Source organism: Oryx dammah, unplaced genomic scaffold (genome assembly GCF_014754425.2).
Source record: "Oryx dammah isolate SB20612 unplaced genomic scaffold, SCBI_Odam_1.1 HiC_scaffold_13, whole genome shotgun sequence".
Lineage (NCBI taxonomy): Eukaryota > Metazoa > Chordata > Mammalia > Artiodactyla > Bovidae > Oryx > Oryx dammah.
Genome location: NW_024070197.1, coordinates 2239477 through 2246441, shown reverse-complemented (window position 1 = coordinate 2246441; position 6965 = coordinate 2239477).

The window sequence follows — 6965 nt, the reverse complement described above, 5'->3', positions numbered from 1 at the left end:
CTGTAGTGTTACACAGAAAATCAGTGTTGTTCAATGGCTTGCTTCTCCTTTAAACCTGGACTGTTTACATGGTAGACTCTCAATAAATTTAGTCAGTTAGATGGATGGTGTGAGCTGAAGGAAAGACTAGTAGCTGCCTTCTTTTTTATTTGTCACTTGAATATATAGTTTTCATGATTGCATTTTGTAAATCTGAGATTTGTTTCTGTTTGTCCAATTTGTTTTTTTCTGTTTTTTGCCTTCCTTTTAGTGTGTTATTTGTAAAGTCCTATTTTTAAATTTAAGGTGCTAATGTATAGCTGTCTTCCAGTGACCTTTTGGTCGTCATGTAAGGATCTCCCGATAGAGTATCTACATATACATTATTACTGACAAGTAATGCTATGGTTTTAGCTGCCATGAGATAGTTGTGCCTTATACAAAATAAAAAATGAAGAGAAAGTAGAGTTTATGCATGTGTCAATGTGATTGCCTTTTCCAATGCTCGAAGTTCTTTTTTGTAAGTGTTTTTTTCTTTGGTACAATTTGTCTTCTGAGTGAAGAAGTCCCTTTAACTTTTAAGGAGTCAGTTCTACTATGAGTGGATTGTTTCAATATCTAGTTATCTAAAAAATATCATAATCTTACTTCCTATTTTTCCTATTAAAATGTATAAAAGGTAATAAAATGTGATCAATAGTAGAAGTATATTTAGTGATAGACAACCTCCTCTTAATAAGAAATTAACTGCTTATGAATTATTTTTATCTTTAAAATAACTGAATAGAAGTAATTTCAACTCTACTTCATTTTTCACACTACTATATATGAACAAGGTAACCTACTATGTGGCACAGAACTGGCGGCCCTCCTGCTCATCAGGTACAGTAAGAATGGGGGTCTCTAATGTGAGTCAGTTGGACTGAGGTGGATGAACCTAGACCTGTTATACAGAGTGAAGTAAATCAGAGAGAGAACAACAAAGATCATATATTAACGCACATATACGGAATCTAGAAAAATGGCACCTGAACCTATTTGCCAGGCAGGCATAGAGACGCAGAGGTGGAGAACAGACTTGTAGACACAGCGGGGGGAAGGCGAGCATGGGATGAATTGAAAGGGTAGCACTGAAATATATACAACACCATGTGTAAATAGCTAGCTAGCAGGAAGCTGCTGTATAGCACAGGGAGGTTAACTCGGTGCTGTTTGAGGCCGTAGAGGGGTGGGATGGGGTGGGCAGGGAGGCTCAAGACACGGGGGATGTATATATACATATAGCCGATTCATGTTGTCATGTGGCAGAAACCAACACAACATTTTTAAGCAATTATCCTCCAGTTAAACATTTTTAATATTAATAATAAAAAAGATGGCGGTCCAAGGGAAGGCCAGGCCAGGGCGTCTAGTGCACAAGAAGACCTGTACTACTGTTGCCTTTACACAAGTCAGCTCGGACAACAAGACCACTTCAGCTGAGCTGGTGGAAGCTGTCAGCACCCGTTACAACAACAGATATCATGAGATCCGCCATCACTGGGGAGGCCGTGTCCTGGGTCCCAAATCAGTGGCCTGTTGCCAAGGTAGAAAAGGTGAGGGTCAAAGAAGAGGCCACCAAACTGGGCTAATGTACACTATTGAGCTTTCTGTGCGTGAGAGTAATAACTACTTCTTAGACCAGAAAAAAATTTTTTTTGGCTGTTTGACATGTAGGAACTTGCTTCCCCAACCAGGGATCGAAACTGCACCCTCTGCATTGGAAGTGTGGAGTCCTAACCACTGGATTTCCAAGGAGGTCACCCAAAATTTCTTATAGAAAGTCATAGGAATACTAGACTCGGGAGCCAGTGGTGATGCTCATTATTTTGGAGACACGAAAATGCATTGAGTGTTATGTGAGGGGCTGAATGGGAGGGCAGTTTGGAGGAGAATGGATACATATATATATACAGCTGAGCCCCTTTGCTGTCCACCTGAAACAGTCACAACATGGTTAACTGGCTACACGCCAATATAAAATATATAGTTTAATTGTAAAAATCTGAAAAAAGAAAAAAAAAAGGATCTGGGCTTTTTTTCCAGGTTGATGAAGATTTCCTAAAATGAGTGTGGTAAGAAAAAAAAAGGATCTGGGCTTTTTTTCCAGGTTGATGAAAATTTCCTAAAATGAGTGTGGTAAAGACGACAACAGGCTTCCCGGTACACTGGGAAGCACAGTGGTAAAGAATCCACAGGCTAAACTAGGAGACATGGATTTTACTCCTGGGTGGGGAAGATCCCCTGGAGAAGGAAATGGCGATCCACTCCAGTATTGTTGTCTGGGAAATCCCAGGGACAGAAGGGCCTGGAGGGTTACAGCCAGTGGGGTCGCAAAGAGTCCGACAAGACTTAGAGACTAAACAACAACAAAGACCGGTCTCTGAATAAAGTAAGATCACTGAGTGGTGTACTTTAAATGGGTGAGTTATGTGGTATGTGAATTAACGCTTCTCAAAGACACTTTTACCAAAACCAAATTAGTAAACACCTGCCTATATAGAAAGAAAATACCTTGAGAAATAAGCCCAATTGGAAGTGTGGTAAAAGAAAAAAATGTTCGATGCACCTTCAAGCAATCCTATAGTACCCGATGACAACTTTGATTCTGAACTACTGTTTTCCACAAGGAATTCAGAAAAAAGTTTTCTGCCAGCTATTTGGCTGCCCATTCAGGTCTTTTCATTGATTCTCAAAAGCTGTCCTTAATCACCCAAGAAGGAAGATGATTTACACTGGGGATAAATTTGCTCCTCACTGGAAACACCCCAGACTCCCCACGAGGTCAGTGTCACCCACACAGCAGGTGACACGATAATGGAATCTCTGTGGAGAGACCAAGGTTAGACACCGTCCCTATAACCATGACCTCAGGTGCTCGGGGCTCATCCTGAGTGACACGTCCCTGCACAGAGCTCTGAAGCAAAGACCAGCCAGGTGAGTGCTTCCTTCTGTTCAATCTCAGGGCAAAGACTGGGAGAGACGTTGCCTCCAGCAGGAGAGGGACTTGACTTAACTCACACTGGGCAGGACAGGGGCAACACAGCCTCACTTGAGCATCCTCATCCATGCTCTGCTGGGTGGAGGGTGGCTGTGAGCCAGGGAGTGTCTCAGGCTGGGAGCAGAGCCGGGTGGTCCACCGTAGATCCCTGTGCCCTGGAGTCTCTAAAGATGAGAGAGGAGGGATGTGGTCTCTGGAATGTGTGCCAAGCCTTGGATGGTCCAGTCACTGAGCTCCTCCCTGTTGTAAACAAGGGCCCTGCTCATTGTGGGCTTTCCTGATAGCTCAGCTGGTACAGAATCTGCCTGCAATGCGGGAGACCTGGATTCAATGCCTAGGTTGGGAAGATCCCCTGGAGAAGGGAAAGGTTACCCACTCCAGTACTCTGGCCTGGAGAATTTCACGGGCTGTGTAGTCCATGGGGTCGAAAACAGCTGGACGCAACTGAGCGACTTCCACTTTCACTGCTCATTGTAGCAGACCTCACAGATCTATGCTTGCAGGGGAACAAGTCCCCCTGACCCCGTTTTCAGTGTATCTGCATCTAAGGCTCCTTTAGTCCCGTTGCCCACAGCTCATGATGATGCCTCTAAGCAGCTCATACCCTGCTTTCCTTCAGCACTGGGCTACACACCAGCTCTGATTTCAGGGCTCACCTGTGATGAGTTACACACTCCTCTGTCAACACAACAGAATTAATTCCTGCTGCTTCCACTGTGTTGTAGGCATTTTTACTCACAGAAGTTAAAAAAAAAACCAAACTATACGAGAAAGTTAGTGTAGCAAAAAGTGCTCAGGAGCAAAAGAGCCAGAACTGCCTTTAATGGTGTTTCATGAAAGAAGAGCCCTGTCAGCAGCTGCTGTGAGCTGGTTTCTGCCTCTGGCTGTGGTGGTGGCCCCCGTGTATGGCCGTGTGGGGCTGGGGGTCACGGACTGTGTCGGGGCAGGGTGTCCTTCTGATGGTGACTGTTGGTGTCAGGGAGGCACCTCACCTGTGGGCTTGATTTCTGCGTCTCCCAGGATATGTACATCCGGTAGGTTTGACCACATCTGTCACCCCAGTGAATACCCAGCCTCACAGGAAGGCCATGGGCCATGTGTGTAGGAGGAGAGGTGCTCAGGGATGAAAGGACAGGCATGAACAGGAGTCACTGGGAGCTGTGATGGAGGCAGTCATGAGGGGGGCTTCCGGAGGATCCTCTGAGGAGTTACTGTGCGTTGAGATTCATGTCAGGGTTTCTGCTGATACAGTTTCCATCGGATTCATGGAGCCGCCGCATTAGGAGGGCCAGGCTCAGGGCACCCCCAGGGTGGGCCACCGCAGCCTGAAGGAGGCTGGACGGGACACAGAGCAGGTAGAAGTCGCAGTACAGTCGTGCAGGGCAGGGCCCACAGTCCACTCACCTGTCCGGGGCTTTTCCTCGGGGGCTGCCGGGAGATCAGGGGAGCATGCCCATCTCCGAGCCCCGGGAGCTACAGCGAGATCACACGTACCTGAACAGGCCTGTGCCTCGGGAAGTGTCGCGAGAGCAGGAGCACGCGTCCAAGTCCTCTTTCCAGGAGCTGTCTCGAGAGCAGGGCTAAGAGTCTAGGAACTGTCGCGAGAGCAGGCTAAGTGTTTAGCTCCTCGTCCCGGTCAACTCTAGCGAAATCGGAGGTGGTGCCTGCACACAGCAGCTCCAGCACGAGCCAGAGCTGAGGGAGAGGCTGGCCGGGAGCCGCGGTGCTCGGCGGCGGCCTCTGCATCTGCCGCGGGAGTGTTTCTTGTTTCCGAGAGCTCTCGATTTATCAGGAAGAGAGAGCGGAGAGGAGGTATGAATCTCGTCCTGAGGTGAAGAGAGTGGGTCAGGCGGGACTGGGGGCGCTCCTGAGGTGACTGAGCAGGTGGGGCCGGGAGGCTGAGCCTGAAGGACGAGACCCTTGACGTGGCGGGAAGAGGGGCGACTGGGAGCTGGGCGGTGAGGCCAGGACGGTTTCCCGCTTTGAGGGGAAGGAATGCCGCCGCTCTGGTGGGAAGAGGAGCGAGGGCGGCCGTGGGGTTAGAAACGCCTGAGGTGCCCGAGGTCACTGTTTGCTCCTCACGGTGCCGCAGGTGCTCCGTGACTAGGGGAATGTTCATCTTTCCAAACGCCAGCTCGTGGTTTCCTTGGTCTTCTCTATTGTTTTTCTGGTCTCTATTTCATTTATTTCCACTCTGGTCTTTTTTATTTCCTCGTATCCATTGACGTTTCCTTGGTTTGGGGTTTGGTTTTGGGGGGCGGGGGAGGGGGTGGTGGTGGTATTTTGGTGGGTTTTGGTTGCTGTTGATCCTTGTGGTAAACAGTTAGCTTGATTACTAGAATCTTTTTTCTTAATGTTGGCATCTGTTGTGAAAAGGTCCCTCTTAGAACAACTTGTGCTGAATCCCATAACTTTCTGTTTGCTGTTTCCACTCACTCTTGTCTCAAGGTCTTTTATTTCCTTTTGGATTTTTCTTTGACCACTGTTTGCTCTAGAGGTGGTTGTTCATCTCCATGTATCTGTGAATTTTCTGACTTTCCTGCTGTTATTGGCATCTAGTTTCATATCATGGGGGTTAGAAAAGACACTTCATGATATTTCAGTCTTAAACCTGTTAAGACTTGTTGGGGGACTTTGCTGGTGATCCAGTTGAGATCATTTTTGTATAAGATAGTGTCCAACTTTTGTTTTTGCAGTTTTTTTAATTGGAATATAACTGATATAATGTTATGTTGGTTTCATGGGTAAAATAATGTTCAGTACTTGTGAGTAATACTATTAGTTTGACATGTATACACTACAATGTGTAAAATAGATAACTAATGAGAACCTACTGTATAGCACAGGGAACTCTACTCAGTGCTCAGTGGTGACTAAAGGTGAAGAAAAGAAGGGATAAGTATACATATAAGTGAGTCACTTTGCTGTACAGCAGAAACTAAATAATATTGTAAAGCCCACAATGCAACACAACTATACTCCAATAAAACATGTGTTACAACATTGTAACAGCCATCCTCCAGTGAAAACATCCCACTGTATAATACACCACAGCTTCTTTGTCTATTTATTTATAGTGGGCACTTAGATTATTTCCAGGTCTTGGATGTTGTAATAATTCAACAATAGTGTATCTGGGTGGGACCAAGGCGCTGAGTTCACTGCAAATCCCGGTGCCCTGGTTCCCTGACAATGAGGGGAAAAGAGAGGGGGGGTCACTGTGGAATTTGTCAAGTCTGCATGACCAGAGCCACTGAGCTTCTCAACCATGTGTAAAGGCGTCTAGTGACTTCTCAGGACCTAACAAATTAGACTGTGGGTTATAATTTCTGCTAAGACATTCTGTCAGAGTTCTGGGTGTTTTTAAGTTGTGTGTATAGATGTTACTCATATTTTTGTCTCTCTGATTGAATGGGGGAAATGCTCCCCCGCTACCTTATTCTGGAGCAAGAGGAGAAAGAAAAAAGACTTCATAATGAGATGAAATCTAATGAATTTTCAACTCTGTGAAAACAGTGCAAATGCTAGAAAATGAGCAATGTATGCCCTTTTTAAAGAATTGGAAGTACTAAAATGGAAAACCAACAAATGACCTACTGTATAGCACAGGGAACTCTGCTTAATTTGATCTGGCAGTCAGGATGGGAGCGGAGTTTGATGGAGAATGGATACCTGTATATGTATGGCTGAGGTCCTTCACTGCTCACCTGAAGCTATCATAGCATTGTCAATCACCTATACCTCAATACAAAATAAAATTAAAAAAAAAAACGGTAATAGGATTAGAATAATACTGTCTGTGATAATTCAGTGCTGAATTTAATATTTTCAAATACAGTGGAATGTACCTTGAACCATGGAATTATCTGAGTATTTCTGTCCCAAAATTCATATATTGATATCATAACCCCAAACATGATGGTGTTAGGATGTGGGCCTTTGGCCA